The 22,599-nt window shown below is 46.8% G+C and overlaps 3 long non-coding RNA genes across 6 annotated transcripts in view; 2 read left to right on the top strand and 1 right to left on the bottom strand.

Moving 5' to 3' along the window:
* The window catches only part of LOC308477012, a 62,654-nt gene that overhangs the window by 39,629 nt on the left and 426 nt on the right, over window positions 1-22,599 (top strand). The gene's annotated exons all lie outside the window — the stretch shown is intronic.
* On the top strand, window positions 1,814-10,980 carry LOC308476967. The gene is made up of 2 exons (XR_013986293.1): window positions 1,814-1,958; window positions 10,780-10,980. It is a non-coding gene; the product is annotated as an uncharacterized lncRNA (long non-coding RNA).
* On the bottom strand, window positions 11,825-21,979 carry LOC308476961. 4 transcript variants are annotated; one of them, XR_013986279.1, is made up of 4 exons: window positions 21,763-21,979; window positions 19,634-19,736; window positions 13,958-14,063; window positions 11,825-12,092 (listed from the first exon to the last, which is right to left on the bottom strand). It is a non-coding gene; the product is annotated as an uncharacterized lncRNA (long non-coding RNA). The 4 variants fall into 4 exon arrangements; XR_013986278.1 differs by lacking the exon at window positions 13,958-14,063; XR_013986280.1 differs by lacking the exons at window positions 19,634-19,736; window positions 21,763-21,979 and adding an exon at window positions 15,430-15,539 and having other exon boundaries at window positions 13,958-14,086.

A 22,599-nucleotide genomic window follows, 5' to 3' on the forward strand; every position in this document is an offset into this window, starting at 1 on the left:
ATTTCCCCATCTCTTTTCAAATTGCAAAACATCAATTAGGGGATGTTTGTTTGTGCAAGAACTCCATAGCAACTTTAAGTGCAGAACTTTAAGTGGATTTGCCAGTATGTGATAGAATCACACCCAAAAACAGTGCCAGTCTGGAACAGCTATTAGCCTCATCAGAGCTTTTCTCCGCCAAAGCGGCAGGGATGTGTGGACCATTACCACCTGTCTCCTTTTGCTCAAAAAACTTTATAATTTCACCAGACTTTCTTGCTGTGACTTCCATCCCTGCTCCCCCCTGCCCACACCACCACAGTACTGCATCTGAGGTGTTTCAGGGAGGAGAAAATGGGTTGCTGGACAACTGAGATGCAAGTTGTCTTATTGCAGAGTGAAAGAAATTGGCACCACCACTGCTCAGCATAATTCCCTTTTCACTGCAGAGGTGGCAAACTTCCTTTTTGCTTGCTTCTCCCGATGGCAAAAAATACCCAGCATTTTAAATTTCTCCCAGGACTAGTTTTAGTTTTATAAAATTTAGCTTTGCTTTACAGTTAGCGATGGCTTTCCACAACTGCAAATCTTTCTTCACTTGACTCTCTGCCTCTGCTGCTTTCTCATTTCAAAATGGCGGCTCCTAGCTCTTCAGCGGTCCCCGTTAATGGACTGAGGGAGCAGGTCAGTTTCACACAAGGAGAGACTGCTACTGTCTGACAGCTAGAGGGTAGTCATCCCACATCTTGAAAAAAACTCAGCTAGATGGCAGTGTCTCTCTGGCAGTCTGAATGTGGAAGGATGGAAGAATAAGGAAAAGGAACTCTTCCTGTAGTATTTCAGATGCAAAGGTTCTCATGAAAGAGGTTGTCAAAGGGTGGACACAGGGGCCAGTGACTCTCTCCTTCAGGTGGACAGAACTTGATCCAGTCAGTCTTCAAGCAGACAACTTCAGCCTGAGGTCACAATAGGCAACAGTTCTGCTGGAGTCACCTCTGGAGGGTGGTTCAGAACCCGGTGATGGGGACCAGGTCCAGGATCAGGGTTCAGGGCAGGTCTGGGCATCTCCAAAGGTTGTGAAGGGAGTGTCCAGGTGTGAGGCTTCATCTCCGGTTAGCGTAATGGAGAAAGCTCACAAACAGGGTGTCAAGTCAGAGGGGGAAGGATCTGACGGAGAAGACACAACTGCTGGCCCAAATGGGTCAGTAGGGTTTCAGGTCACAAGTGCGTGGAAAAGTGTCGCACAGTGTGATTCTGGGAGTGTTGAAGGGGTTCAACAGGTGCCTGGGAAAGATGCCGGGAAGGGGCACAAGGCAAAGGGAAAGGTGTTGAACTCAAAAAGGTCTTGTCAGAATGGTTCGGCAAGAGGGGGTGTTGGGTTTGGAACTTAACTGGTTAAGTTGTTCCCATGATGCCTCAACATTCTGACGTCAGCTTTCGAAGCTGGGAGGAGCTGGGAGGAGTTTCGTTTACTCTGTTCCCCTCTGGTCTCTGAGGGAAGAGGTCGCAGGTCTGTCATGGCTGCGGTGAGCCCAGGAGATTCCTGGGGAATGTCGGAATAAAGAACTGTAAATAGACAAACCGGGCTCTGTGTGTTTGTCTGAAGCTAAGTGAAGCTATGTGACAGTTTTCGCTGCTGTGTTCAACTCTGCTGAGGCGTGACTGGAGAGCTACTGGAGACGGAGCTGAGTGGCGCAGCTGGGAGGAAGCGCGCCGGGCATAAAGAGCTAATTGTGGATCGTAAATCAATTAGCAGGGGTCACGCCAAACCAATCAATCAATTCCACAAGTTCTCCTTCAGCTGGGCAGCATCATCATGAGGTAATAATGGCCAATTGTCTCACCTTCTGGCAGGTGGCAGGAGACTGCAAGTCTCTCAGCTTCAGGCTCTCAACATCAGGATGTGGCAAGGCCCATGTTCAATCTTTGGGCCAGGCCACAGGAGCACAAAGTTATGGTGGCCAGTCTCTCTCCTTTAGGTAGGTGTAGAAAAAGATAGGAAACTTTGGACATGCAAATTGCCCCATAATTTTGGGTTTCTTTAAAGCAGGTGGTGCTAATGTAAGAAGTTTCTGTTCAGTTTGTTAGTATCTTTTAGCACATCTTTGAAGCCTGTACGGGAATTGGGATGGGGACCTTCTTGAACAGGAAAAAGAAAGAAAAGAAAATCCTTGATCATGCAGGTTTGAAAAGTAGTAGTAGTTTCTCCTCCTCCTATCTCATCCAGAGTTTTGAACTGTAGCTGAAATTCTGGGGAATGGAGCAATGGAGAACTTCTGAAACAACAGTGGGATATTAGCTCCGCCCAAGGCATGATGGATAATTGTCACACACAGGAGGAATAAGGATATAGTTTAAATGCTTCACCTATAGCTTTAGAAATAATTTAATGTGTCAAGATGAGTGGATGTTGTTAATATTGCAGTTGTTGTATAAGGGAATGTAATTGAAGTGAATAAAATTTTGGAATGCAGAAACAAAGTACAGTGGTACCTCGGGTTACAGACGCTTCAGGTTATATACGTTTCAGGTTACAGACTCCACTAACCCAGAAATAGTACCTCAGGTTAAGAACTTTGCTTCAGGATGAGAACAGAAATTGTGAAACGGCTGCACAGCAGCGGGAGGCCCCATTAGCTAAAGTGGTCTTCAGGTTAAGAACAGTTTCAGGTTAAGAATGGACCTCTGGAACGAATTAAGTATGTAACCAGAGGTACCACTGTACGTAAATAATAAAACCATCAATTCTAGCATGCGGGAGGCCACCTAAATTTTATAATTCGGCATTTGAATGATTGGGATTAGTAATTGTATTCTAACTTGGCATTGTTATAATGAGGCTACCATTGGATTATTGTAATTGGAAACTAATAAAAATTATTGTTAAAAAAGAAAAGAAATTCTGGGGGATCCGGGAATCTCAATAACCTATCCATTCAAATCCATTTCAAATCCATTAACAAGCTTACTTTCTTCTAGGATGTATCTCATAAAACTTGGTGTGTCAAGGCTACTTCCATTACTGCTGCCCTGCCCTTTTTACTATATGAAAATGACACATTACATCAGAAAATCTGTTTGCTTCCTTTCCAGAGCACAATTCTTCCTGCCCGTAGTCTTCAGTGCTAATACCCTTTTAAGTGGCTGATTTTAAATGCCTCATATGATTGAAGCTTTCCATTTTCCTTTATGGAAAATCATTGCTATAATGATCACAGGGCTGGGTTGTATTATTATCCCAAATATTTCCAAGTTGTTGCCCTGCTCTTTCCCAATATAATTTGGCTGTCTGTCTTTCCCCCCAGTTGCTTTCATTTCCAGGATTGTTTCCTGCGAAATGTCCTGCTGTGATGCAGGGCCAAATTGCCTCTTTGTGGGTTCCTCTCCTGCTTTTTCATTGCAATCATTTCTCTTTTGCAGAGCACTTATGTAGCCTGGCCCTCCTGAGCATATTTGCTGGGATGTTAAGCTCAGCTGAACTAACTCACATGAAAGTGTGCATACGATTGGAGCTAGAGGCATCCCAAGATCAGTGCTTTCGCACTTATCTATAAATGTAGCCTTGCTGCCTTCCTCTACAACATGTGGCTTGGCTCACTTCCTTGAGTACTACTAGTAGTAGTAATATTAATGTCAGGGGTTCAGGAGCAGAGGCAAGGGCAAGGGAGGAAACAGAGAGCGAGGGAGAGGAGGCAGAAGAAAAGATGAGTGATGACGACGACCCGAGATCTCCGAGTCTTTCCAGTGAATCAGAAGATTCACAGAAAGGAGCACCAGTGGCCAGGGCAAGGGGGGAGCCTAGGGGGACACCCCAGGAAGATAGAGCCAGAGGGGACTCAGAGGGGAGCAGTTGGAAATCAGGACCAGCGTCACCGCCAGAGAGCAGGGAAGAGGAAGGACGCCAGGGATCAAGCGCTGGCAGCTCACAACAGGGGGGAGGGCACGAGTCAGGAGTGGCCACACCTCCATCGGGGAGCGAAGAAACGGTCAGACGGAAGGTGGAAGGTTGGGCGCGCGTGCCAAGTTCAAATGCACAGGAAGGTGGCGCAGTAGGCAGCCCGGAAAGGGAGCCAGGTCCTAAAGCCCGCCGAAAGGAGGGAGAAGAGTCAGGGGGGTCAGCGTCAGAGGAATCCCGGAAGGAAGAGACCCCGGGGGGCAGAGGGACCCAGAGAAGAACAGTCAGGCGGAAAAGGTGGAGCAAGGCTAGGATATTAAGTTGGTGTACAAGGGGCGGAGACTCAGATGGAGCTTCGCCGATCTAACCATGAGACGTAGAGTTGCACGCAGCAGCTTGAGAATGGAAACTGTAACTCAATAAAGACTTTTATTTAATGATCGCTGGCTAGCGTGATCCTCTGTGAGCTAGGATCTGGAAGCAGCTCTGACAGTAAGCTCCATCTCTAGATTGTGGGCATCTACGTCCTCGCGGAGAGGAGAGAAAGCGGGTGCCTACTAGCGAGCTCACGAACGGCAGACAACATGACGGCCGAACAGCAGATAGTGGAACTCAGAGAAGCAGTGACACGACTGAATGCCGAGGCTCTTGCATCCAGGAAGAGAGAGGAGGACGCAGCTGCCGCCTACAGGGATCTCCAGGTCAGGTTGGAAGTGCTTACGAAGCAAGGGCAACTGACACCCAAACCGGAGGGGATTGGGTTGGGGAGACGAACAGGCGGTCTGGTCTCTCACTTCGATGGGAATTTGCAACAGTACCCCAACTTTAGAGCAGATGTAATGTGTGCACTGCAACTGCTGAACAAAGACTTTAGAGATGAGCAAGAGAAGGTGGGATTCATCATGTCCCATTTGCATGGAGATGCTAAAGCATGGCTGCGCAATTTGTGGAGAGATAAGGATCCGGCGCTCCAAAATGCGGATGCCTTTATTAAAGCGATGGATGGGTGCTTTTTATCAAGCATTGACGTGGAGCTTGCTCGGCAGGAGATACATGGACTGAAGCAAGGGAGGGCCAGCGTAAGGCAGTACCATGCCCGCTTTTTCGCTTTGGTCAGTGCCCTGGAATGGGACAGAGATTCGGCTCCTGTAAGAGACCTGTTTTGGGAGGGATTGCACGGCTCGGTTAAAGATGAAATTGCGAGGGGGGAGAGACCCCGGACCACGCAGGAGATCGTTCAGAGGGCGCTGGCGGTGGGGGTGCGGCTGGAAGGACGTCCATGGAGCAGGGACGAAGGGCGTGGAGGGCGCGAACCAGCCAGGGGCTCCTCCTTCCTTCCCAGAGAAGCAGCGCGTGCGCAATCCACGCCTCCGCCAGGAGGAGGAGCGGAACCTATGGAGGTTGGAGGTGCAAGGGCTCAGTCAGCAGCCAGAGCCCTAGCACCGGCAGCAGTGAAAGCGAAGCCTCCTAGAGGGAACAGGAAGTGTTACATCTGCGATGATCCACAGCATATGGCGAAAGAGTGTCCCCAGAGGCTCCACAAGCACACTGCAGCCTCAGCAATGGTAACTGCAGCAACGCAGCAAGGACAACCACAGCAGGGAAACGAAGGAGTCTGGTTGGAAGAAGAGGCACTGGGGCCCAGCCAGACGTGTCAGTGAAGCAGTCCCCAGAGATTTTACAGCCCATGGACCCCCTCCCGCCCAAACCGGTAGTGAAGCTCACCGCGTCGCTCCAGCTGCCCAATGGAATCACCATGGACGTGCCAATCACCATTGACTCCGGAAGCAATGCGGACTTTATAGGGCAGGACTTTGTCGACCGGCACGCTATACAGTTGCTGCCTGCCACGCTGCCCCTGCAGGTTGTCACGGTGGATGGCAGGGAGCTGCTAGGGGGGCAAGTGGTGAAGCAGACGCCACCAATGGTGATGCGACTTGGGAATCACAGGGAAATCATCAGCTTCAATGTCACTCAACTATCGGACACGCCCATTGTATTGGGCATGAGTTGGCTGGACAAGCACAGCCCGACGCTGGCTTGGTACCAGAGGCAGCTGACCTTCGGCTCTTCCTTTTGCGCTGAACACTGCATCGTGCCCAGGCAGGAAGGAGGGGAAGAGGAGTCACAGCTGCAGCTAGGCACGCTGCAAGCGGTTCCCCACAAGTACGCAGAATTTTTGGAGGTTTTCTGCGAGAAAGAGGCAGACAGGCTACCCCCCCACAGACCATATGACTGCAAAATTGACCTGCTGCCGGGGGCGGCGCTGCCCAAAGGGAAGCTGTATTCCATGTCTGAGGACGAACTGCAGGAACTCAAAGAGTTCATAGATCATAATTTGGAGCGCGGTTTCATCCGAGAGTCCAAGGCAGCGGGGGGCAGTCCGGTATTCTTTGTTAAGAAGCGGGACACGCCCCAAAAAAGACTTGTAGTGGACTTTCGCATCTTGAACAGTGTGACCAAGCCATCGGACTTCCCCATGCCCCGAATCGACGACCTCCTCGCAAAGGTACGGAAGGGCAGAGTGTTCACCAAGTTGGACCTGCGAGGGGCATACAACCTCATTCGCATGCGGGAGGGAGATGAGTGGAAGACAGCCATGTTCACGCCCCTGGGCACCTACGAATATAGAGTTATGCCTTTTGGATTGCAAAATGGCTCCCACGTTTTTCAAGCTTTCATGCATCACGTGTTGGCGGGGCTCCTCTACAAGACGTGCGTCTGTTTCTTGGATGACATCCTGATCTTTTCGGAATCGCAGCAGGAGCATGACAGACACGTCAAGGAAGTGCTGAGCAGGCTACAGCAACATAGGCTTTACGCCAAGCTGGAGAAGTGCCAATTCGACGTGACCGAGGTGGATTTCCTGGGCTACAAGTTGTCTGATAAAGGGCTCGCCATGGACAGCGCCAAGGTCCGAGCAGTGTTGGATTGGAAAAGCCCACGCAACCGGAAGGAGGTCCAACGGTTTGTCGGCTTCGCGAACTTCTATCGCAAGTTTATCAAAGGCTTTGCGATGCAGACAGCGGCCATCACGGACACGCTCAGCTCCAAGAAAAAGAAGTTCATCTGGACAGAGCAGGCGGAGCAGTCCTTTCAGGCACTCAAGCGTCTCTTCGCGTCGGAAGAGCAGCTGCTTCATGTCAACCCCAGCAGGCCGATGAGGGTGGAGACAGACGCTTCGGACAGAGCCGTGGGAGCAGTCCTGCTGCAGAAAGACCCGCAGGGGGTTTGGAGGCCGGGAGCGTTTTACTCAAGGAAGCTCAGCAAGTCCGAACAGAACTACACCATCTGGGACAGGGAGTTGCTGGCCATTCATGCAGCGTTCAAAGCGTGGAGGCACTTCCTGATCGGCGCCAAGCACACGGTGCAGGTCTGCACGGACCACAAGAATCTAGAGCACTGGCGCACGGCACAGTTCCTGAACCAGAGGCAGATACGTTGGGCTGAGTTCTTTGCGAATTTCGACTTCCGAATAGAGTATGTCCCGGGGGACACCAACATCATGGCGGATGCTCTCTCCCGTAAGCCACAGTATCTGGAGGAGGCAACGCCAGCGGCCGCCATGCACATCTTCGCACCGACAGTGTGGGCGTGCGCGGCGGCGACAGTTGACCTGGATGCGGTGCGACGAGCGTTGCAGGATGACTCCTTCGCGCAAGCAAAGATGGCAGAGGTGCACAGGGGCACGGCAGCGACCGACGAGTTCCAGCTGCGAGATGGTTTGCTCATCCGTAAAGGGGCCATCTACGTGCCGGGAGACGAACTTCGCGCCAAGGTACTGCAGCAGCTGCACGACGCGCCCACTGCCGGGCACTTTGGCAAGGAGAAGACGGTGGAATTAGTAGCCAGAGACTTCTGGTGGCCCGGAATGAGAGGGGAAGTCGCGGACTACGTGGCGAGGTGTGACACCTGCCAGAGGTCCAAACCAGTGCACAGACCGCCGGCCGGACTGCTGGAACCGCTGCAAACTCCGTTCGAGCCATGGGAGAGAGTGGCCCTGGACTTTGTCACGGATCTGCCCAGCTCGAGGGGCAAGACGGCTGTGCTGGTGGTGGTGGATTTGTTCTCCAAGATGGCACATTTCATTCCGTGTGCAAAGGTGGCCACGGCGGAACAAACCGCCAAACTGTTCATAGACCACGTGTTCAAGGTTCACGGTCTGCCGCGGTCTTTTCTGTCCGACCGAGGGCGACAGTTCATCTCAAACTTCTGGCAGAGGCTGATGGGCTTCCTGAACGTCAAGATCAACCTGGCGTCGGCTAGACACCCGCAGACCAACGGGCAAGCGGAGCGGGTCAATGCCATCATGCAGCAGTACCTGAGATGTTATGCGAATCAACAGCCTGCGACGTGGGTGGATTACCTGCCTCTCGCTGAGTTCGCCTACAACAACACGAAGCACGTGTCCACGGGGGTCACGCCGTTCTTCGCCAACAACGGGAGGCACCCTAGAACCTTCCCGGGACTGGAAAGAATGGGGGAGGGGGAGCCGCAGACAGCAGATGCGTTCGCGTCGGAGTTGCAGGAGGTCCACGATCAGCTGCGGCGGCACCTGGAGCTGGCTAAACACGCATACAAGGTACAAGCGGACAAACACAGAAGGGTTGGCGAAGAGATCCATGTGGGAGACTGGGTCTGGTTAGCAGCCCACGCAGTGCCGGCCAGGTCGTTGGCGAAGAAGAAACTAGGGCATAAACAACTGGGGCCCTACCAAGTCGACGAACAGGTCAACCCGGTGGCTTTCAGGCTGGCTCTTCCGGAGGGTTCCAGAATGCATCCGGTGTTCCACAGATCGGTGCTCACTCCCTACAAGGCACCTCACAGGTTTCAGGAACCAGGAACGGCACCGGGTCCGCTCCGAGAGAGAACCGGGCAAGGGGGAGTGGCACAGGAGGAGCGCATCAACGAAGTCACGGAGATTTTGGACTCCAGATGGGGGGAAGAGGGGGTAGAATACCTTCTCGCCAAGGAGGGCACCCCGGCCAGTGCCAACAGCTGGGTGCCGGGCTACGCTTTAGACGAACCTCTGCTCAAAGAAGAGTTTCATGCCCTCTTCCCACATAGGCCAATGCCAGCAGACTTTTTCGACGACTGGCTTTTCACGCCCACGCTTTCAGCCAGCACGTTCCGGGGGTTCGACTCGGACGAGGAACCGACACGAGACGCCCGTTCCCCAGAGGGGTCACCCTCGGGATCTGCTTCAGAACCCTCGTATTGGTGGGATGATCGACCAGAGGAGCAGTTCCGCAGAAGGTGGCTGGAGGGTCCAGGACGAGCAACGTCTCCAGAAGGCAACGAGGGAGAGACGGACATGGACGTTTTCGGGGACGACCCGGGTTTCGAGCACGGCGGCACAGAGATGGAAGCGGAGGTGACCGTCGTCAACGAGAGCAGGGAGGAAGAACCGGAAGACTTCGGATGGCGGCCCGCCACGGGAAGCGAACTGTATCCGACATTCGTCCCCCTGACACGGCAGCACCCAGATCCCGCACTGGAAGGAGGGGAGGGGGGAAGAGGGGGCTTCGAGGGGGGGATGGATGTCAGGGGTTCAGGAGCAGAGGCAAGGGCAAGGGAGGAAACAGAGAGCGAGGGAGAGGAGGCAGAAGAAAAGATGAGTGATGACGACGACCCGAGATCTCCGAGTCTTTCCAGTGAATCAGAAGATTCACAGAAAGGAGCACCAGTGGCCAGGGCAAGGGGGGAGCCTAGGGGGACACCCCAGGAAGATAGAGCCAGAGGGGACTCAGAGGGGAGCAGTTGGAAATCAGGACCAGCGTCACCGCCAGAGAGCAGGGAAGAGGAAGGACGCCAGGGATCAAGCGCTGGCAGCTCACAACAGGGGGAGGGCACGAGTCAGGAGTGGCCACACCTCCATCGGGGAGCGAAGAAACGGTCAGACGGAAGGTGGAAGGTTGGGCGCGCGTGCCAAGTTCAAATGCACAGGAAGGTGGCGCAGTAGGCAGCCCGGAAAGGGAGCCAGGTCCTAAAGCCCGCCGAAAGGAGGGAGAAGAGTCAGGGGGGTCAGCGTCAGCGTCAGAGGAATCCCGGAAGGAAGAGACCCCGGGGGGCAGAGGGACCCAGAGAAGAACAGTCAGGCGGAAAAGGTGGAGCAAGGCTAGGATATTAAGTTGGTGTACAAGGGGCGGAGACTCAGATGGAGCTTCGCCGATCTAACCATGAGACGTAGAGTTGCACGCAGCAGCTTGAGAATGGAAACTGTAACTCAATAAAGACTTTTATTTAATGATCGCTGGCTAGCGTGATCCTCTGTGAGCTAGGATCTGGAAGCAGCTCTGACAATTAATAATAATAATAATAATAATAATAATAATAATAATAAATTTATTATTTATACCCCACCCATCTGGCTGGGTTTCCTACATATGGAGCTTTTTTTTGTCTAATGTTACTTTACTTGCCCATGAAAGTTCAGGTATTGAATAATGACTATAAAAACCCGTCTAAAATGTATAAAGTGTTGCTGGAGTGGCATACAAAAGATGAAGAGGTAAAAGTAGTAATGATACACTGGGCAAGAGACTTTGGTTACAATATACAGTATGGTGATTGGATGAAATTATGGAATGAAAGGCTAAAATTTACGGCATGTACTGCATTGAAAGAAAATGTAATGAAAATGTTTTACAGATGGTATATAACGCCAGTTAAACTGGCCAAAATGTATAAAACATGCAATAAGTGTTGGAAATATAAAGAAAAAGAAGGTACTTTCTATCATATGTGGTGGGAGTGTAAAAAGGCGAAAGACTTCTGGGAAATGATATACAATGAATTGAAAAAGATGTTGAAATATACGTTCGTTAAAAAACCAGAAGCCTTTCTATTAGGAATGGTAGGAAACGAAATCAATAAGAGAGACTGTAAACTGTTTCAATATGCAGTGACTGCCGCAAGGATACTTCTGGCCCAAAGATGGAAACAGGAAGAAATTCCAACAGTGGAAGAATGGAGAAGGAAATTGACTGAATATGCAGAATTGGACAAATTGACTGGGAAGATTCGATATCAGAAAGACCAAAAGTTTATCGAGGACTGGGGGAAATTTACAGAATATCTGAAAAATATATGTGATGTACAGACAACGCTTGTTGGTTTTGAAGAGACTCTGTGAAATAGTAAGAAATACTGCAAAAAAGAGAGTAAGAAAAAAAGGAGTGGGGAAAGGCAATATTATGTTTAGAAATGTGTCAATAAATAGAAATTTTTCGAAAGATTGACAGAGAAACTGAGGGAAGTCAAAAATTGAAGCATGAGTGTAAAACAATTTGTTGATTGTATAAAACTTGTTTGGAAAATGAATAAATTTTTTAAAAAAAAGAAAAGAAAAGAAAGAAAGTTCACGACACAACAGACTGGTGACTGGGAGCGGCCACCGAGACCATATAACACCGGTCTTGAAAGAACTACACTGGCTCCCAGTACGTTTCCGAGCACAATTTAAAGTGTTGGTGCTGACCTTTAAAGCCCTAAATGGCCTCGGTCCAGTATACCTGAAGGAGCGTCTCCACCTCCATCGTTCTGCCCGGACACTGAGGTCCAGCACCGAGGGCCTTCTGGCGGTTCCCTCGCTGCGAGAAGCCAAGTTACAGGGAACCAGGCAGAGGGCCTTCTCAGTAGTGGCACCTGCCCTATGGAACGCCCTCTCACCAGATGTCAAAGAGAAAAATAACTACCAAACTTTTAGAAGACATCTGAAGGCAGCCCTGTTTAGGGAAGCTTTTAATGTTTAATAGGTTATTGTATTTTAGTGTTTTATTGGAAGCCGCCCAAAGTGGCTAGGGAAACCCAGCCAGATGGGCGGGGTATAAATAATAAATTATTATTATTATTAAACCTGTTTGTGATACCATAATTCAGCCTGATATCCAACTAAGCCAAACTCAGAAGTGACCCACTGAAGTCAATAGAGCACTGGATTTCACCTAATGCATTTGCAATCAGCTTTACCTCAGTTAAATCAACTATGAGATTTCCCAGGGGGGTGGGGGGCGCGCGAATCATTTATACTTCCCAGCTGGACAACAGCTGTAGGAAATTAAAACCACAGCTTGCTTAGATGGTGGGTATCTTGGGCATTTTGCTTTCCTCCTAATAGCTACTCACTTTGCATAGAATTTTATCAGAGACTGCCCTGTTGGACTGTTGTGACAAGCTCCTAATAGCTGCTTCAGTTGTCTTGATCATAGCAAAGAGCCTGCGATTAAAAACAAGAGGCGTTTGTTAGCAAAATGGGTCACACAAAGCACTGGAGCATGCTTCTGGCAGAATATGAGGAACTGAGATGGGAGGAAGATCGATACAGCTCTCACCAAGCTAATTATGCTTCATCTTTGCTCTAAAGAAAAAAGAAAACCCATTGGCCCTGCTTCCGAGATTGGCAGGGTTAAGGGCCGGAAGATGTCAGTGTCGCACCGAACATGGAGAAAGGCCAGGTGGCGCTGCAGTCATCCCCTGAGTTACTGGGTCAGTAATACAGCATTAGCTCTGAATTCAATGCAATACACCAACTTAAAAAATAGCAACGATGCTATCCATGACATTTTTCGAAAGCTCTGGCCATGGAATATTTGAGAGCACTGGGGAACAAAAGTTCAGCCAGGCTGTACACTCTGAATAACCAGGGGAGGGGTAGTAGGATCAAAAGTGGCAGGAACTCTGCTTGGAAAGCTGCCAGCAGACAGCGGAGAATATATATTCCTGGGCTAGGTGACCAGCCGTCTGTTTCAGAGCTATTTCACGTATCACACAGAACGAGGTGGTGGGTTATCATCCATCATACACAGGTGAGCAAGTTTTGCTATGTTGCCCCGATGTGAAAAGCTCCCTGCATGTAGTAAACTCACACAACTGGAAGAAGGCTAGAGGTGCCTACAGAGTTGCTGTTTTATGAGTGGGTTTCAAACACATTCCAGAAATTTTGTTTTCATGGCGGTGAGTAAAGCGCTCTGCCACTCTTGGGACCACCAGATGTTGCTGAACTGTGACTCCTGTCATCCCTGGCCCTTGAGCATGCTTGCCAGGGCTGATGGGAGTTGTAGTTCATCAAAATCTGGGGTGGCAAAGGTTTCCTAGCACAGTAAATTCACTTGGAATAAAAAGGTTTTGTGGTTATGAATGTGACAGGGAAATGCATTGAAAAGTATGGGATAGAGCAATGTTTCCCAAACTTGGGTCTGCAGCTGTTTTGGACTACAACTCCCATCATCCCTGACCACTGGTCCAGCTAGCTAGGGATGATGGGAGTTGTAGTCCAAAAACAGCTGCAGACCCAAATTTGGGAAACACTAGGATAAATGAATGAATAATGGGGATGTGTAAACACCCTGCAAATGAATCTGAATGAATGTTCAATGAAGAGCTAATCTAACCACCATGTTAACTTTCTGAAAGCAAATTTGGATGGATGCCACTGCTAACCTGTTCTCGCTGTCATGCTTCTTTTACTACATGTGGGGAAATTGTGAGCATCTGCCAGTTGTAACTCCTCCACTGCATTCTGAGCCGGTACGTCCCAGAAGTCTTGCACCCTGGTTTACTACCTGATTCTGCATGATGACTCTCATAATAAGGCAGCCCCCTGTATCTTAGCAAACAATGGGCTGCCTGTCAGACACGTGCCACAGATCGCTATCACGTCCTTGCGCTTCCTGTTGATGTGCCGCCCAAGAACGAGGCAGAGTGTTATACAGAGAGGGTTCACAAATGAGAAATGGATTTGAAAAACAAAGGGAAAGGGAGAAAACAATAAAGGAAGCTTACTGAGCAAAATGCAATTTCCTGCCATCACCCTCGTCAGAGTCTGCCTGCTCGTGAAATATGAGTCAACTGTTTTAAAATAAGAACAATACAAGAGCACATTGAAAGGCCAATAATTAATATTGCTAACTACATGCAAGGATGCATGAAAAATTCATTGGAGGAGCAAAACTGAGCTCCAGTGCCAATTTCCCTATGAATTACTCAAAACCATTAGGGGTCTAGGCTAGCTGGTGGGCTCCATTCAGGGCCTGCCAAACCTACACTGTCATGCCCCCAAAATTATTCCAACAAGACTCCTACCCTGCACCTCAGACAAGCTCTGCATAGGGCTCATCTCCGGTGCCTCATCTGCCAGATATTGAAGGTTTTCAAGACTTCCTCCACACTGCTACTCTTTGCTTCATCCCTAGGTTCCAAGAGTCAGCAACCCTAGTGAGAATCAAACTGAAAGCTATTCATCAAACTCCCCCCCCCAAAAAAAACATTGGTCTCATCCGTACTTTTGCTTGACCTGTATTTTGATTGTATTGTGCCCTGATTGATTCCTTCAGGTCTGAGAGCTTCCCTTGTTGTTCCATGGCTGTGCCTTGCAAAAACCCTACGATTTGAAGCTCATTTAAGCAAAATCTCTCTCCAGTTTTTCCACACACCTGATAAGATCTGATTCAGCAGTAAGATCAAGTTTTTACAAGCCCAGCCACAGAATGAGAAGAGCTCTCAGACCCAAGGGAATTAATCAGTGCTCAATACGTTCAAAATACAGGTCAAGCAAAAGTGTGGATGAGACCCTAACATCTGTTCCATCTTTCTTTTAGAAACTGCTTCCACCTATAGGGACCTAGTCTTGGAGGCAAGAAAGGGTTTAGCGTTTATTTTTAAATCCATGCATACATGTCTTAAACCTGACTTGAGATGAAGCATTTCTCCAAATCGATGCATTCCTTCATTACACAGCGCACTTAAAATGCAAGTGCCAGTTCTTTTTTCTAATGCAGTCCTTTTTTAAATGTTGGAGCAAGCTGAAAAGTCAAATGGAAACTCACTCACATACCAATTCACAAGGGCGTGAAATGCAGCTGTGAAGTGGCAGAGGCAGCTGGTGTCTGCTGCCACGTCGCTTTGCAACTGGCTCGGCCAGAAATAAACACAGCCGGGACATGTTTTTGGTGGCTGGCCATTTGGTGCATTTTGGGCTCCCCCACACCTGCATAAATACCAGGTGCAGTTCATGGGGAAGGAACAGAAGCCAACAAAAGCATTGGAACTTGGCAGCCACTCCCACAACAAGGAACAAAATGGGGAAAGGTTCAGCAAAGCAACAGGAAACCTTGCCTGTCTGTCATCTGAGACTATAGGAACATAGAATAAGCAGTCTTATCCTGAGCAGGAACATGGGTCCTTCTAATTCAGCACTGCCCCTACACTAACTGGTAGCACCTCTCCAGAATTTCAGATGGCCGTCTCTCCTATGTCCACCTGGAGATACCAAGGAATGAACCTGAGATGTTCTGTATGCATGGTATATATTCTACCGCTGAACTGCAGACCTTCCAGTTACCCAGTGGTGAGTGAAAAAAGGTGGGAGGAACTTATTGGAGTCCTGGATAAAAGGGGGGGTATTTTCAGAAGGGGAAGTGCGAGGAAATCACAATTCAATGGATGGACATTTGTGATGAGCAAAGCTGCCAAACCTATTCCAGAGTGCATCACCCTTCTGAAGATGTAGGTGTTGGTCTATGGAGTTCCAGTTCTGTTAGAAACACCCTGTTTACCTGCATGGCTATCTAACAGCATCCTTTGATTTGTTCTGCCTTCATGGCTGCGATGGCGACAATAGCTTGGTGGATTTTGACACCTGATGTGGCAAATCATAACCCCACATCCGAAATTAAAGGCTATTTTGAAACAGCAGCAATATGATGATGCAGGATGAGAGTCTGATATGTATGCAGGACAATTCTAAATAACAATAATGCTAGAAAAATAGCAAATTAGACACCTTTAGCCTTAAATAACAGGAATTGCCTTCAGTTTCATTGTTAACAAGATGTCAAAGGAATGCAAACCATAATGTGAAATGCACAGAATGGAAATGTTCCTATTTTATCCTCTGTCTCAGAAAGTTGCCCTAAAGGGAAATGAAATAAATCAGTTAATCTCAAGCAATGGTCTGTGGACCAGTGGATGGTTTGCAGTGCATTTCCAGGTGGCCTATAAAACCATGTGTAACAGATAATTTCCATGTGTGTGGAAAATCTTGCCTCCTCTATCCAACAAAGTCACTCCCAATTTTATCAATGTCAGCTCTAGACTGCAGTACACAACAGTATAGCTTTTGAAACAGCCACCCACTTGGATTTCATAGCACAAGGTAATTTGCAAGAGAACAAGGAACCCACTTTTTTTTTTTTAACAATATAAGAAACCTTTGAAAAGCGCAACCTTGTTTTCCCTTAACGAAGGTGGGAGGGGGCATAAATGTACAACCTAAGGATATTTCTTTTCTGGGGATATATACGCAACTACAGTAAAATAAGCACCCGCTACTTTGTCAGTATGATTGAAGTATAAAATCCCCACAAGAAAAAGCACAGACACACTAATGCACCCATGAGGAAACATCCAAATTACATAAAGCTAACCTTTCCAGAGCATTTACTTGACAGTGAGATGAATGGGATTCTGTATCTCTTCCTTCTTTATTAATACACTTTGGTTCATTTCAGCCCATCCAACCATATTTTAGCAAGAATGGAGGTAATACTCCATTGCTCTTCTAATTACCATCACATCTCGTTATTATTCAAGGGCATGGGATCACTAAGGGCTTCGGATTTGGCAACAGCTATTAAAAACCCATTCTTACTCATTTGAGGCCTGCAGTGAAAGATAACTGGCGGGAGGCACAGACGTCTACTGCCATGTGCGTGGAGTTCTTGTAGCACCTATTGCCATCCACTGAGTCTTCCTCAGGCAATTTCTTTCTTCCTACGTACAATTTTGTAATTAGAAAAAGGTGTCACTCTGCAGTTTGCATGGCTGCCAGTAGATGGGACTGCAGCATGCCTTCTTCTTCTTCTCTTCTTTGGCAGTCACTCGTAGCCGAGTAAGATTGTCTTCCATAAACATGGTTTTAAGAATGAGTCCGTAGGCGACTGTGGAGGCCAATTCTGGATCCACACATCCTTCCACAGTGGGGACATTGGTTTCCAGGCAGGAGTTCATTATGGTGTGGATTTGCCAAGCGTGCTCTTAGCATGTTTCTCCCTTGCTTCCTGAGTTCGAGTGTCTTCAAAGCCCATGACACCTTTGGTAAAGGCTACTCTCCAGGTGGAGCACTCGCAGGCAAGTGTTTCCCAATTGCTAGTGTTTATACTACCATATTTTTAAAAAAGATTTGCCTTGAGACAATCTTTAAGCCTCTTTTGTTGACCACCAGCATCAGGCTTTCCATTTTTAAGTTCAGAATAGAGTAATTGCTTTAGAAGACGATCATCAGGCATCCACACAACATGTCCAGTCCAACAAAGTTTATGTTGAGGAATCATTGCTTCAACACTGGTGATCTTTGCTTCTTCCAGTACACTGGTATTAGTTCGCCTGTCCTCCCAAGTGATATGTAAAAATTTTCGGAGACACCGTTGATGGAATCTTTAGAGGAGCTGGAAATGATGTTTATAAGTGGTCCATGTTTCACAATCATACAGTAAGGTTGGTAGTACAATAGCTTTGTAAACAAGCATTTTGGTTTCCCTGCAAATGTCCTGGTCCTAAAACACTCTACAATCGGAAGACAGCTGCACTCTCAGAGTTCAGGCAACAAAGCAAGAGAAGCAGGATGGCCCACAGTACAAGTGAGTAGACTGTCAGAGCCAGAAACTGAGCAGACCAGCTAGTGGACCAGGAGAGTCTTTCACCGTTAACGTGTCATCGGTGCTGCCACCTGCCTCATTGCCTGCTTTCATGCACATAAAACAGGGAGAGGGAAGCCTGGGGTGAGCAAGCAGTTGGCAGAGCAAATGAACAGCCAGCCAGCTGAAGGAGTTGTGAGGGGATGAAGGGGTTTGAAAGATGACCACAGAGAGAAAAAACCTGAATGGCTACTGAGAAAGCACAAGAAGGCTGGAGGGATGTGTGAGCCTGGAAAAGGAGAGGATTGGTCCTTGTAGGGTTGTTGATGATGTTTTGGTTTTGGTTTGGGGGGAGTGGACATATTTGGATGAGTTTTGGCTGGCTCTTGAGGAAAGCTAATTGTGTGAGGCAGACCCACTTTCCTGTAAGGCGAGAGGAAGAGAGTTTGTCTGGAGTTTGAGGCCTGGAATAGATCACCTCTCCGGTGACCAGATAAAAGAATGGTAGATAGAGCCATGGACAGAATGGGAGCAGAGAGCAACACATCCTTTCATACAGTGAGGCATACGAATGATTCTGTTTGTTTGTTTGTTTTTTTAAATAATATTTATTATTTTTCCAAAAACTTAAACACTAAAAAGAAAAAAAACCAATATAATACAACAAATCAAATTAACAAAACAAGACAAAGACAATAAGATAAATCAAACAATTTCATTATCCCATCTTTCATTTACTTATTTCCACGACCTCCTTACACCTCCCTTTTTGTATTCCACTTCTGTTAATTATTTCAGCAATTCCTTTCCATCTTCCTCTGTTTTCTATCCTATAATTATCTTAACTCATTCTAACCATCTTGGGGTTTTCTTTTCTAACAAATCTTTATATCTTATCCATACATTAAACAATGCTTTTCTAACAATATGATTTTTAAACGCTTTATGTACTTTTACCTTATCGTACCACAAATATGCATGCCAACCAAATACATTATTGAAACCTTCTAGGTCCAACACATCAGTGTTTTCAAGTAGCAGCCATTCTCTCAGCCAACAAAAAGCAGCTGATTCATAGTAGAGTTTTAGGTCTGGCAGGGCAAATCCACCTCTTTCTTTAGCATCAGTTAATATCTTAAATTTTATTTGAGGCTTCTTGCCCTGCCAAACAAATCTGGAAATATCTTTCTGCCACTTCTTGAAACAATCCATCTTATCCAAAATTTGTAATGTTTGAAACAAAAACAACATCCTTGGCAGCACATTCATTTTTATCACAGCAATTGGCCTAACAATGATAACTTCAAATTTGACCATATTTCTAAATCCTTTTTCACTTCAATCCAACATTTTTCATAATTATCCTTAAATAGATTTACATTTTTGGCAGTCGTATTAACCCCTAAATATTTCACTTTCTTAACCAATGTTAGTCCTGTCTCTTCCTGAAACTTATCTCTCTCATTTACAGTTAAATTTTTCTCTAAGACCTTAGTTTTCATCTTATTCAGCTTAAAACCTGCTACTTGTCCAAATTCTTGAATCAGTTCCAATACCCTTTTTGTACTAGATTCTGGTTCCTGTAGGGTCAATACTAAATCATCAGCAAATGCTTTCAGTTTATACTGTTTAACTCCCACTTGTATACCTTTAACCTCTTGGTCCTTTCTGATCATATTTAACAATTCTGCACAGTTCTTGAAATAACTTAATGCAGGCAGCCCTCCCATTTCTGCTCTTTCAATATGTGCACAACCATGTATACATGCATCACACTGAACCCAGAAGTGCCCCAGAAACATCATAAAGATGTCACTGAAATGCCACTAAAAGGGTGGGGTGGGAGCAGAGTGAGGCGTTTGCCGGTTTTTTCAATGTTTCAATTATATGTGTGTTTTACTGATGTGTGGTGTCTTGGAACACAACCCTCACGTAAAAGGGGGGCTGCCTGTAGTTCTTGAGCTACCTGAATGGAGGATTGAGCAGGTTTCCTTAAAAGCAGCAACACAAAAAACACCAGTGTGTATTCTCAAAAGCATTCATGTGTACATGCATGAGGGATCTCCGATTTTTCCTTTCCCATTTAAACTCTGTGTGCTATAGCAGAAACTGCTCCCATGCTTACCCTGTTCTTCCTGGAGTGGCTTTTGAGGGAAGTTTGAGTAGTTGGAATGGGCAGGAGCTTCTGAGGTGTTCTTGAGTCCAGGTGAAAACTCCACCTGTGGCACCTGACTGGAGTTTGATGTAAAATGATTATTTTATAGCTTGGCAAATGAAAGCAGCTCTTTACTGTGAAGTCTTTCCTCACCCCACCCCTGTAGACTAGTGCCCTCAGGTTGCTTCACAAACTGAAACTACATGGAAATGTGTGGGAGCTTTGCTAGCAAAAACAGTTTATATATATGTATGAATCTCTGAAAAGTGGAAATTCCTTTTTAAAAAATATCCATTTACCAAACTTGTGGAATCTTGTAATTTGGCTGTGGAATTACCAATCAGGTATAATGAAAGAGAAACATAAACCAGCTCTTGTTTTCTGATCAAATGGTGCCTTATATATAAAAAGATACATAAACCAGACTATTGAAAGAAAATGAAGCACAGCAGGAAGAGATTTAGAAAATCCCCAAATTATCAATTTCAGTCTGTGGCATGTGTGTCCATCTTTATTCAAATAAATCTGGGTGTGATTTATGGATATTGCTAACAAGCTGTGCCAGGTGCTAATAATTGCTTTATAATAATAATAATACTACATGTTGTAGCAAAACTTTACTACGCTGTCAGTGCCTAATTTCCAATAGGAAAAAATGTGCATTTTTAATACCAGTAAATCCATTTTTTAGCAGATCCCTCTCCATTCCTTATCCAGACATGAAGCCATGTTTGCATAGAGAACTATTTGGTCCAAATGCCAAATGTTAGATGTATTTATTTTCTATTTATATTTATATTTTCCTAACAATGTATTTGTATTTTGCTGAAAGTCCTTTTCAGGATGAGAATTCCCAGGAAGAGGAGGAGGAAGAGGAGAATATATTAATCTTTCATACAGTGTTTTTTGTTTTTTTTAAACTACACATATACCTCTCAGACTGCATCAAAAGCATCTAGGCCTGATAGCTCGAAGGTTAAGCCCTCAAACCCTCCTCTCAGAGCTTTGTAACGGGAGAGGAGAGAGCTACATATATTGCCTCAGAACATAAGGTGATGAAAGATGAGAAGAAACATGCCCGGTCTTTCGAAAGCCAGGTTGTGACATGGCATCCATGTCCCACAGGTGTTCAAAGTTTGTCTGTTGATCAAAAACAAAAACCCCACAAGCCACTAACACAAGATTCTGAATCCCTAGAAAAAGCCAGGAGCGGCATTTATGTCTAGAAAAAAAAGGGGGGCGAGAAGTAACAGTTTTGTAGCATCAGAACAGGGCCTAAATTCAATCATAGAGCTCAAGAGTGTGCAGTGGGACCATTAAGGTAGGACTTTGGGGCAGAAGCCCAGGGCCTCACTAAGAAGAATGAGAGGAAAAATCCCCAAAAGCAGCAGAACTGGCTTACCAAATCTGGGAGCAAGTGAAGTAACGGACATTGCCATCTAAAGAGGGAGGGGGCACGCAAGACCTTTAAGTCCAGATTCAAAAAGTATCTATGTGTGCCACTACCTCTGAGAACAGTCACTTGCTCTTTTTCTCACAGGTAACAACGAAGGTGGCATCTTCCAAGAGTCCAGGACTGTCAACCATGACTTTCAACCACTGAAATGTCTCCATATCAGCCTGCAGGTTCTCCCTTTACTCTCTACAATTTTGCCATTATTAAGCCATGTCTAAAATGGACAGTCAAATATGGTGGTGGTGAAAGAGTGGTCTGTCTGGGGTTTTGTGCTTCTTTCAAGGTGAGTTTCCAGAAAAGCAAGGGGACAAAGGCACTTCCCAACCCCAGCCATTATTTTAATTTTACACTTCTGTATAGATAACGTTCTGCGCTTTGCTACATTCCCAGGCCCACCAAAAACCTGCTGCTCTCTATCACTGGATGGGCCAAATATCAATGGGACTCACCTCCAGATTTTCACAATTAGTTGGCTCTGCATTTTTTGAGGGGGTGGGTCTTTCCCCTCTGACGATATATGTAAAAGAAATATACAGACTCACAAAGGACCTACCAGCCCTCCTCTCCCTTCACCTCCTGCTTTGTCTCCATGCACCCATCTGTTACATAGTAATTTAAGCTTTTGATCTGGCAAGCTACTCACCTGGAAGGAATCGTTATTCCACTCTGGCGAACAGGTGAATGGTTTGCTATCAGAATGGATGAACATTCATGTTGCCTTTTTTCAAATCCTTGTGAAAACTGGATCGAGGAAGACACTGAAGGCCTTCTTTGGTCCCAGACATCAGTGACAAAAGACTTCCTAATTTGTCCAAGTCCTTGTTAAGGAAGTTGCCGTTTACTAGGAAGAGAGGGGTGTGTGTGTGCACTGAAGTATTGTCTTACTGATAAAGCCTCAGGCAGCAAATTGCTTGAGCAATGCTGATGTCACAGAGGCTGAGCCACAGTGACATCACAGACTGAGCTGTGTGGGGAGCAGTGATGGCATCACAGGCAGTGAGAAGCAAATGAAACTTTGTGACAGAGAGTCCACGCAGTCAGCATTGCCGAAAGAAAGGCAGAGAAAAAGGTAACAAGGTAAAGACCCCTTGGGTGGTTAAGTCCTGTCAAAGGCAATTATGGGGTGCAGCACTCATCTCGCTTCAGGTCGAGGGAGATGGCGTTTGTCCACCGACAGCTTTCCGGGTCATGTGGCCAGCATGTCTAAACTGCTACTGGTGCATGGACGACTGTGAAGAGTGCCAGAGCGCATGGAAATGCCATTTACCTTCCCGCCACAATGGTACCTATTTACCGTATTTTTTGCTCTATAAGACTTACTTTTTCCCTCCTAAAAAGTAAGGGGAAATGTGTGTGCGTCTTATGGAGCGAATGCAGGCTGCGCAGCTATCCCAGAACCCAGAACAGCAAGAGGGATCGCTGCTTTCACTGCGCAGCGATCCCTCTTGTTGTTCTGGCTTCTGAGATTCAGAATATTTTT

Source organism: Podarcis pityusensis (genome assembly GCF_964106645.2).
Source record: "Podarcis pityusensis genome assembly, chromosome: 5".
NCBI lineage: Eukaryota > Metazoa > Chordata > Lepidosauria > Squamata > Lacertidae > Podarcis > Podarcis pityusensis.